This window comes from Buteo buteo, chromosome 5 (genome assembly GCF_964188355.1).
Source record: "Buteo buteo chromosome 5, bButBut1.hap1.1, whole genome shotgun sequence".
NCBI classification, from domain to species: Eukaryota; Metazoa; Chordata; class Aves; order Accipitriformes; family Accipitridae; genus Buteo; species Buteo buteo.
Genome location: NC_134175.1, coordinates 33,359,405 through 33,367,619, shown reverse-complemented (window position 1 = coordinate 33,367,619; position 8,215 = coordinate 33,359,405).

Genomic DNA, 8,215 nt, shown 5'->3' with positions numbered 1-8,215 from the left:
TTTGGTTTGGTTTTTTGTTGTTGTTGTTGTTGTTTTGTGTTTTTTGTTGTTGTTGTTTTTGTTTTTTGGTAACTAGTAAAAAAGGAAATGGGAATGATGTCGTTACTGAAACAAACAGTATAGGTAAACTAGGCAATTACTATTTATGTTGTAAAAGCCTCTGAATAGTACATCTAAGGAAGATACCTTCATGACATCTGAAAGGCAATTTAGAGATACATTAAAAACAACTTTGGAAAGTAAAGTCTGCTGCCAGTGGCCTTCATGTGGTTTGGACTGGGAGAGCTCTGTCTCCCCCTGCCACCATCACCAGACACATATGGTAGGATTATTATGGAATCATGAAAATGAAAAACCACCACATTGATCTCTGCAACTGAAGCTACTCATCCACAGACATGCAGTTCTGCTGGAGAAGTATTATACAGGAGTAGAGCAACCTAGTATTTAGGTGATAACTTCATCCAAATACCTGTTTGTAAAAGGTTTTTCACTAGTACTATCACCTGTGTATATGATAGCTGTGACAAAGTTAGTTACATATACATGAGAGAGAAGCTGAGTTTAACACCCATACCCAGGCATGAATACCCTGGATGCAGATCAGATTTTTTAAGTAAAGCTAGAAGTTCTGAGATGACTTAATTTTTATTTTTTCTTTCCACTCCACCCCTGCCCCTGCTGTGGTCTTCCAGGAGATGGATTGAACATGGTAGGTGCATGTAGTTTAGACCTCTGTGTCACCGTTCTCATGAAGAACAACTTTCAAGTCAGTTCAGTGCTAATGTTGAAAAAAAGCTTATAGCCTGCAGTAGTGTATCATTCAGAATGCTGTATGTGATTCTGGAGCATCCTTATGTTTGGGAATTCAAGAAAATCGAGGCGTGAAAACTAGAATTTTGAACATGGGTCTGTAGAGATTTATGGCAGTTGATAGCATCTGGCAGTGTATTGTATACCACCTCCTCCCCTGCCTCCCAACACAACCTCAACCCATTTGTAAGAGCTTGAAGGTTTATTTTGATACTTGTTTTTTCTGTCTTTGCTTGTAATACTAGGCAGTGCAGTTTTTCACTGGATAATTTGTTCAGTGCTCCCTGAGAAATCAAGAGAAAAGACAGTTGCTAGCTTGGGCTTTATGCTTGAGCAATGTGTTAGTTTAGGAGAAGGGATCCCTTAAATGCAATTAAAGAATAAGAAGAGTTGTGAGTTGCAATGTCAGATGTTTTCCATTGTATATGGAGAGGATGTGGGGCTGGTGATTCTGCATGAAGCTGGATGAATAGGTCAAACAGCTAGCTTCTGCGTCTCTGTTGAGACGCATTAGGAAGAGTGACAATGCGATGACATAATCGCTGACCCCAGATTGTTCTCAGCTATAAATCCTCTGGTTGCCGTCTCCACTGTTCCTCAGCATGTGCCGTTCACGTTTAAGGGCTTTTCAGATCATGTCCATCACCATCTGCTACATAATGGAAACAAAACAAATGTGCTGTGTGTAGAGCCAGCTGACTCCCTGAGTGGAGATGGAGGTTTGCAAAATACATCTCAGTCTCTGAGAACTTGTTTGTCTGGTTGGTCTCATTGACACACTGTGCACTGGTCACTAGGCTGTCGTTATGGATGAAAATTAAAATGAGGTAGTGTGACTCATTTACAGGGACGTACACTTTTTCCGAGCAGGTGAGATACTGCACGCTGTATGTGTGTTCTCATGCTTGTGTACAAGAAATACTGCACATCCTAATGTCTCTCTAATTAGAAGAAGGGAAACGTAGTCTGTATGTGAAACGTCAGCGTAAACATATTGGTAACATTTGTCCTGCATGGGCAATGAGAAGATAAGCAACGGGGTTTCTTAACTGCAAGTATTCACTAGGTGTCAGTGCATGATCACACTGAACTGATGTTGTCGCTGAGAAGTTCTTTGATGATTGTGGTACCTCCCTTATGAGCAGGGATTTTAAAGAAAATCCCTACTTTTGTCTCCAGAATGCAGTGTGGATTAAATTTAAGAATAACTAATGATTAAAAGTAATTAATTCAGTCTTGGGTTTAGGAGCAGTCTGATAAAAATGCCGATTAAAAACATCCAACATGTTTTTGCTTAATAAAGGTAATGTAAAGACTTAGAATAGCCCCTGTGTTGATCATTATCTAGCTTTCTTGTCAATATCTGGTATATTACTGATCAAACAAGTGATACTGCTGGTGATTCTGGGTGTTACTAAAATTCCTTTTAAGATGAGGAAAAATTACAGTTTTCATAGTGATTCGTTATCTGTAACACAAACACATTAACTTAATTATTTGCAAGAGTATTGTTTTCCTTAAGGGATGTAGAAGATCAAGTCTGTAAATGTCAGTCGAAGTGAAGGAAAACCCCATGAATATAGCTAAAATTGCTGGTTTTCTGCAAGAAAATCTTCTTGTTCTCTTGCCTGATCATGTCACTAGAATGAAATATCATGTTTGTTAGAATATCTTGTATTACTTGCATCTCAGTATTAGATTTTTTTTTTATTGTTAAGCAGATTTAAATTCATAATATTTAGCCTAGTTTTAGTGATAGGTGATTAGGAAATGTATCTTTTCTATCTGTAGAGAGTGATCAGCATTCATCTAGAATTTTAAATTGTTGCAAAATGGTTTTTTTCTGTCTTGTATTTGAAAGTATTTGGTGAGAACTGTACATTAGTAGGTTAAAATAGTAGAAATAGTTATTCACTTGATAAATGCAAATATTTTAAATGGCTCTCCTGTATCTTCCAGTTTGTACTGAACTTTTGCCATTACATTTTAATCCATAGCACTTAGTGAATGGTAAAAACATTTACATGTTACCCTTTTATATCTAATCTATTTACAAGTGAGGCCTTTGTTAGCACTATTCCCTGGCACTCTAAGGAAAGTGTTAATACTCGTGCTAATAGACAAGAGAAGTTAGTTTGGTTACAAATACACGTTTTTTGACTCGATGCTTAACAGTATATTGCTGCATATTTGGTATGTAGCAGAAGTACTGATGTGGTTGGCCGATGGCTGACATTCGGTATTTTCCCTATTATTGTAACTGTGTAAGAGGACCATCTTTGATGCAGTTTTTGTACCACTTAGCTGTTGGGCAGTTACTGTCTGATCATCAGACAAAGGCATATTTCTTGCACACTGGTGTCCTTCTGGTTACATCGTGCAATGACGTTTAAGCGCTACATCTCTCATCATGGGACACAGCTACCTGCCTGGCCAGATTTTAAGACAAATTCTGATCGAGCTTGTATAAGAAGGTCCATAAGAGATAAAGTAGGAAGACTGTAGAGATTAAAATAGACCATTGCCTGACATACACCTCTCCCTTTCACAGACATACTGAATATAAACACATGCAACAAGTTCTAAATAAAGGAGAGCTTGAGTGACTTCTCATTGCGTCTGAGGCTGTCTCTCTGAACATTGAATGAAAGCCCATTCTCCAGCTTCCGTTGCTCATTAACATCGCCAGAATTACTACCTATTCACAATGATGAAAAATAAAGCAGATTCTGTCACTGTCTTAAGAATTGTTCCTAACTAAGGCTTAACAATTTATGTATGAGGAAATGCTGATTTTTGTTTTTAATGACAACTTTGGGCTTCTTCCCAGGACTTCTCTTCAGAAGTTGATGTGTCTGAAAAGAGATATCTCTGCCCAGTGACAAAATTTTTATCTTCCCTTGTTTGACATGCCTTGAGAACTTAGTTTAAAATAATTCCTGGTGCTTGTTTTCTACTGTCCTGCTTTTCATTGCTAACCGTGACATTCTGTTGGTATGGTTCCTTTGAAGTTCATGATTCTGCTAAGCTTTTTCTTGCAGGCCTACTGCTGCACTGAAGGTGATAATTCTTAATGTTTTTCCACCTTTCCTGTCTGAATTAGATGTTTGTAGCTAACTGCAGTATAGCTGCTTAGGCTCAGAATATTCGGCTTCACACGTTTGTGTTTTTGGACTTTTTATTATGTTGTAGTACTCTCTGGAGTGAAAATTTCTGAAAGAACTACTAAAGACTGTCAAGAAAGGAAAAATATTTGATACCTGTTTGTTATTCAGATGTACTTGGAAGTTTATTAAATACACACACATGCACGTATGATCTCTCAAATCAAATTTCAAGCATTTTCTCTAAATGCAGGTTCAGTAACAACATCTGTGGGAATCAATTACCATGAGCAGTCCATGTAAACTATGCTTGCTTTTGAATAGGAACTTTGATCGCATGACAGAAGTACAGGTATTAAAGACTGATGATGTAGTTTCTTCATCAATAAAATCCCTTATTCATGGTCCTAAAAGAGAGAGGAGGGGGAAAATAGTTCTTATATGTTCCATGTATGGTCTTTGGTATTTATGGAAGTAATAAAAGAATTAAAATCTCCAGGCAACCTGGGACATGTGGAAGCATTTTTTTTTTTTTTTTTTTTTTCCCCAGGCATCTGTAGGCATAATTGCCAGCTAGGTCAGAACTGGATTGACTCAAAATCAGCTTAAAGGTTTCATCAAGTCAGTGCATTAGTAGAGGAAGAAGGAATATAAATAAAAGAAGAAAATCATCTAACCTGCAAAATAAGCAGAAAGAAAAAGAACCCTTATTAATCTTTCAGGTACTCAGCTGTGGTGACTAAGTAAAAATCTCATAAGGTGCCTGTCATAGCAGTGAAAAGTGGTATTCTTCCCTGACCTAGCTGCCAGTCTGTGTTCCTTCCAAAAGGGGTGGTACCTCATTTTTTCTTACTGTGCTGTGCCAGCATTATATTCCTCACTGGAGCAGATATGGCTGAAAACCAAAAAATTTTTTTTACAGCTAATAAAAACTGGGATAGTAAATTTGTTCAGGTTTGCTTAATTTTGCCTTTCAGTCATGAAGTCTAGGTTATGGTTCGAAAGAAACTTGTTTTTAAAGTCTGATGTTTTAGGCTTCTGTACTGTTACTTAGTTCTGAGAAGTCGATTCCTAATTTTGGGAAGAACTTAGCGGACTTAGTTGTTGGTATGTAAATAAGCAAAATTGGAAATAATTTCCATGCTAGAAAGCTGCTTTATAAGATAGTCACAGATGAATTAATGGAAATCTATGTATACTCTTGTGCAGAAGTTCTTGCTTACCTTTTCTCTCTTTTGTGTCATTTATTATACCACTTGATTTCACTGAAGGCAGATGACTGTACTCTTGAACTGATTGAAGGAATATAAATGGATGTTGGTAAGTGGGTGGGAGTCTGAGAAAGTTGAAATTTATGTAACTTGTATTTCGAAGAGGTGAAAATTAGTCTGCCTTGAAAATGGTTCTCAGTTTTGCCCTGAGATTTGTTCCAACCTGGCACTATTTTCATGGAGGTTTCTGGTTGGGGTTTGGGGGGGGGGGGGGGGTGTTTGTGTGTGTTTGTTTTGTTTTGGGGTTTTGTTTGTTTGTTTGTTTTTGTTTTTTTTAAACACAAGCTCTATATTTATTTTTTTTTAAGAGGAGAGGAGAATTTGTTTTGATTTTGCTTGCTTTTGTTTATCGGGGGTAAAACCCCCTATTATAACAGAGGTGCTGCAGTACTGCTTCTCTTAAGGAACTAACGCACTCTGCTTTTGGCCTTCAGCTGCACAAGCAGTGTAGTCTCCCCCCCATCTTAGAATAGTTTTTACAGCTCCTTGATAGATAATTCCTTCTGAAGTAAAATGTATTGTATTTAAGTGTCAGATCCAGTATGGTCATTTTCTAGCGTCCTCGTGTGCCATATGAGAAGGGCTTGGTTTGTTACTGTTCTGAACTGGAACAAACACTGTTCAGCATAGCTGCTTCAGAGATGGCAGAGTCTTCTAGGTTCTATTAAAGAGTAAAAATGTATGAATGCCGTGGTAAAGTAATCCTATTCTTCTTTCCTGAAGCAGTTTCGATTTTCAAACTATAGGGTGATGTGTTTTCACTGTGCATTGCCCATAATTATCCAGCTTCTCCAACCCCAACAGTCACCCCTTCAGGCTTCATTAAATGCAGTCAGTAGGGCATTGAAGCCAATGTAGCTTTTTGTATGGCTTCGGCATTTTAATACGTTGCTATTTCTGACTGCGGAGTTCATTTTTTTTCAGAGGCCCATGGAAACTGTTTCACGCACGTCCTATTTGATAGCTTCTCACTATTTAAACCTCAGACTACTGGAATCCTACGTGTCTTCAGAGATTTCTAAGGCTAGTAGATGATGGCATCTGTCCACCATTTGTGAGAAAGCAATCTCAATTCTCCATTTGTTTTCAGGCATAAATGATAAGTAATTTCCTTGTAATGGCAGCAGCTTCAAATTAAGGAAACCTTGGCCTGGATTTCATAATCAAACATCAGTGGATTCTAGTTTTTTTGACCACACAGGATTTTTCCAGGCGGCAGCCCTGAGTGCGTACCAGTAAGTCATACATAGTTCATTTGTCACTTTCTTCTTTTTACTCCATCAGTGTTTACTCTGCTTGGGGACCATGCTGGTACGTTTCTTAATGACACTGGATGCTGAGTTGCTGTATGGAATTGGCAGTGGCTGGGAAATTCAGATAGTTTTGTTGCTGCTTACATGCTTGGTCCCTCTCTGTTCAAGGATCTTTCCACAGACATGTAGGATGCTGAGAAACAAGGTGGTAGAATGTCTCTCTCAGTTCAGGAGATCTAGTAGATCTAATGTGTGGAACATGACATACCTTCTTAGGATCTTCCTAGTGGAATAGTGAGTAAGATCACTATTTCTAGACCACGTGTGAGAAATTTGTTCTGAAGTCCTAGTAACAATCTTTCAGGAGAACGATTATGCTGTAGGAGGTCTGACCTCTTCCAGCATTAATAGGTGAAGTGATAGCTCTTTTGCTCCTGAGCCAGACAGTAGCTGCTATTTTTCTTAAGCAAATGCCTGACCCTGCAGTCAGTAGCCTGGTGAACAAACTGGTAGCAGTCTTAGATGTCTGTGTGTAGCTTTCTCTAAATATCAAGTTCTATCTATGTCTTCATGAAGACATGTTAGGGCTGATCTCACACTTGACAGATCTACAGTAATTGATTTCTAATGAAGGACTATGTGATCGACTATCACAAAGTTACATAACCTGAGGACAGCAGCTGGGAGTCATGCACTGTATGAGTGCCCATGTGGAGTATCAAGTGGAGATCGAGAGATGTTATTCCAGAGTTCTTTGAGATATGTAAATCTACAAGTACCTTTTGCACTGGCCATCGTTTCCCTTTCCTTCTCCTACTAGCGAAGACTTGCATTTCAGAAGAAACTAAAATGGTGCAGAAGGTGCTACTCAGTATCCTAAACATGACAGTGGGCGGGAAATCAGCACATCCTATACTAGATTGCAGAAAGAAAAAGTGGTCTAGTCTTGAAGTGAATGTACATGTGAACCATAGGGGACTACAGTTACTGATGAGCTCTCATCTCCATCTCACTATATACCTTTTTTTTTAAAAAAAAAAAAAAAGTGAAATAAATGCCACTAACAGAAAACTGGATGCAGAACTTAACAAATCAAGGATCCTCTTTGGTATCGAACATGGTTGCAAACAGTTTTTAGTGTTGATATAGCTTTGAAGAATTTTAACTCCTCTGTCTTTACGTAGAATCCTTTATGATTCTAGGAAGGAAACTGGTACGTGCACTGAAGGAGGATGGATCAGATACTGCATAGAATAAAGGAAAATAATCTGATAAAATAGAACAGCTGCAAATATTTTTTGTTTAAAAAAAAAGCCTAAGGTGTAAAGAGAAAGGTAACTGGACTATCGATAGAGTCTACCAAGAGAAGGGAGTTGGAACAATTAGCTCTGCTGAAGGAAGAGGCTGAAAGCAGATATTGTGGGAAGTATCATGTTTAGTTTTAGCAGTGTATGTTATAAAATAAGAGATTTGTTTGAGGTTCTAATTATTTACTAGGGTGTGTCAGTTCATCTTTACACTCACGGTTGTCTAAAGTGTTAAGATAAACACAGGTTTTTTTTGTTTTTTTCCCAGCATCCCTGAGTGTGGAAGTGTGTATGGTTTAATCATCATCATAAATAACTTGCACTATATGAATGTCATTTTGGTTGTCTCCCATGGGTCTGTGCAGCACCTTTCAACTTTGTGTTCACCATAGTTTATGATTAACTCGAGTGGCAAGTAAAAATCTTGACTGGTAAGCCTGGATGTTACAGAGAACCGTGAGCTGCAA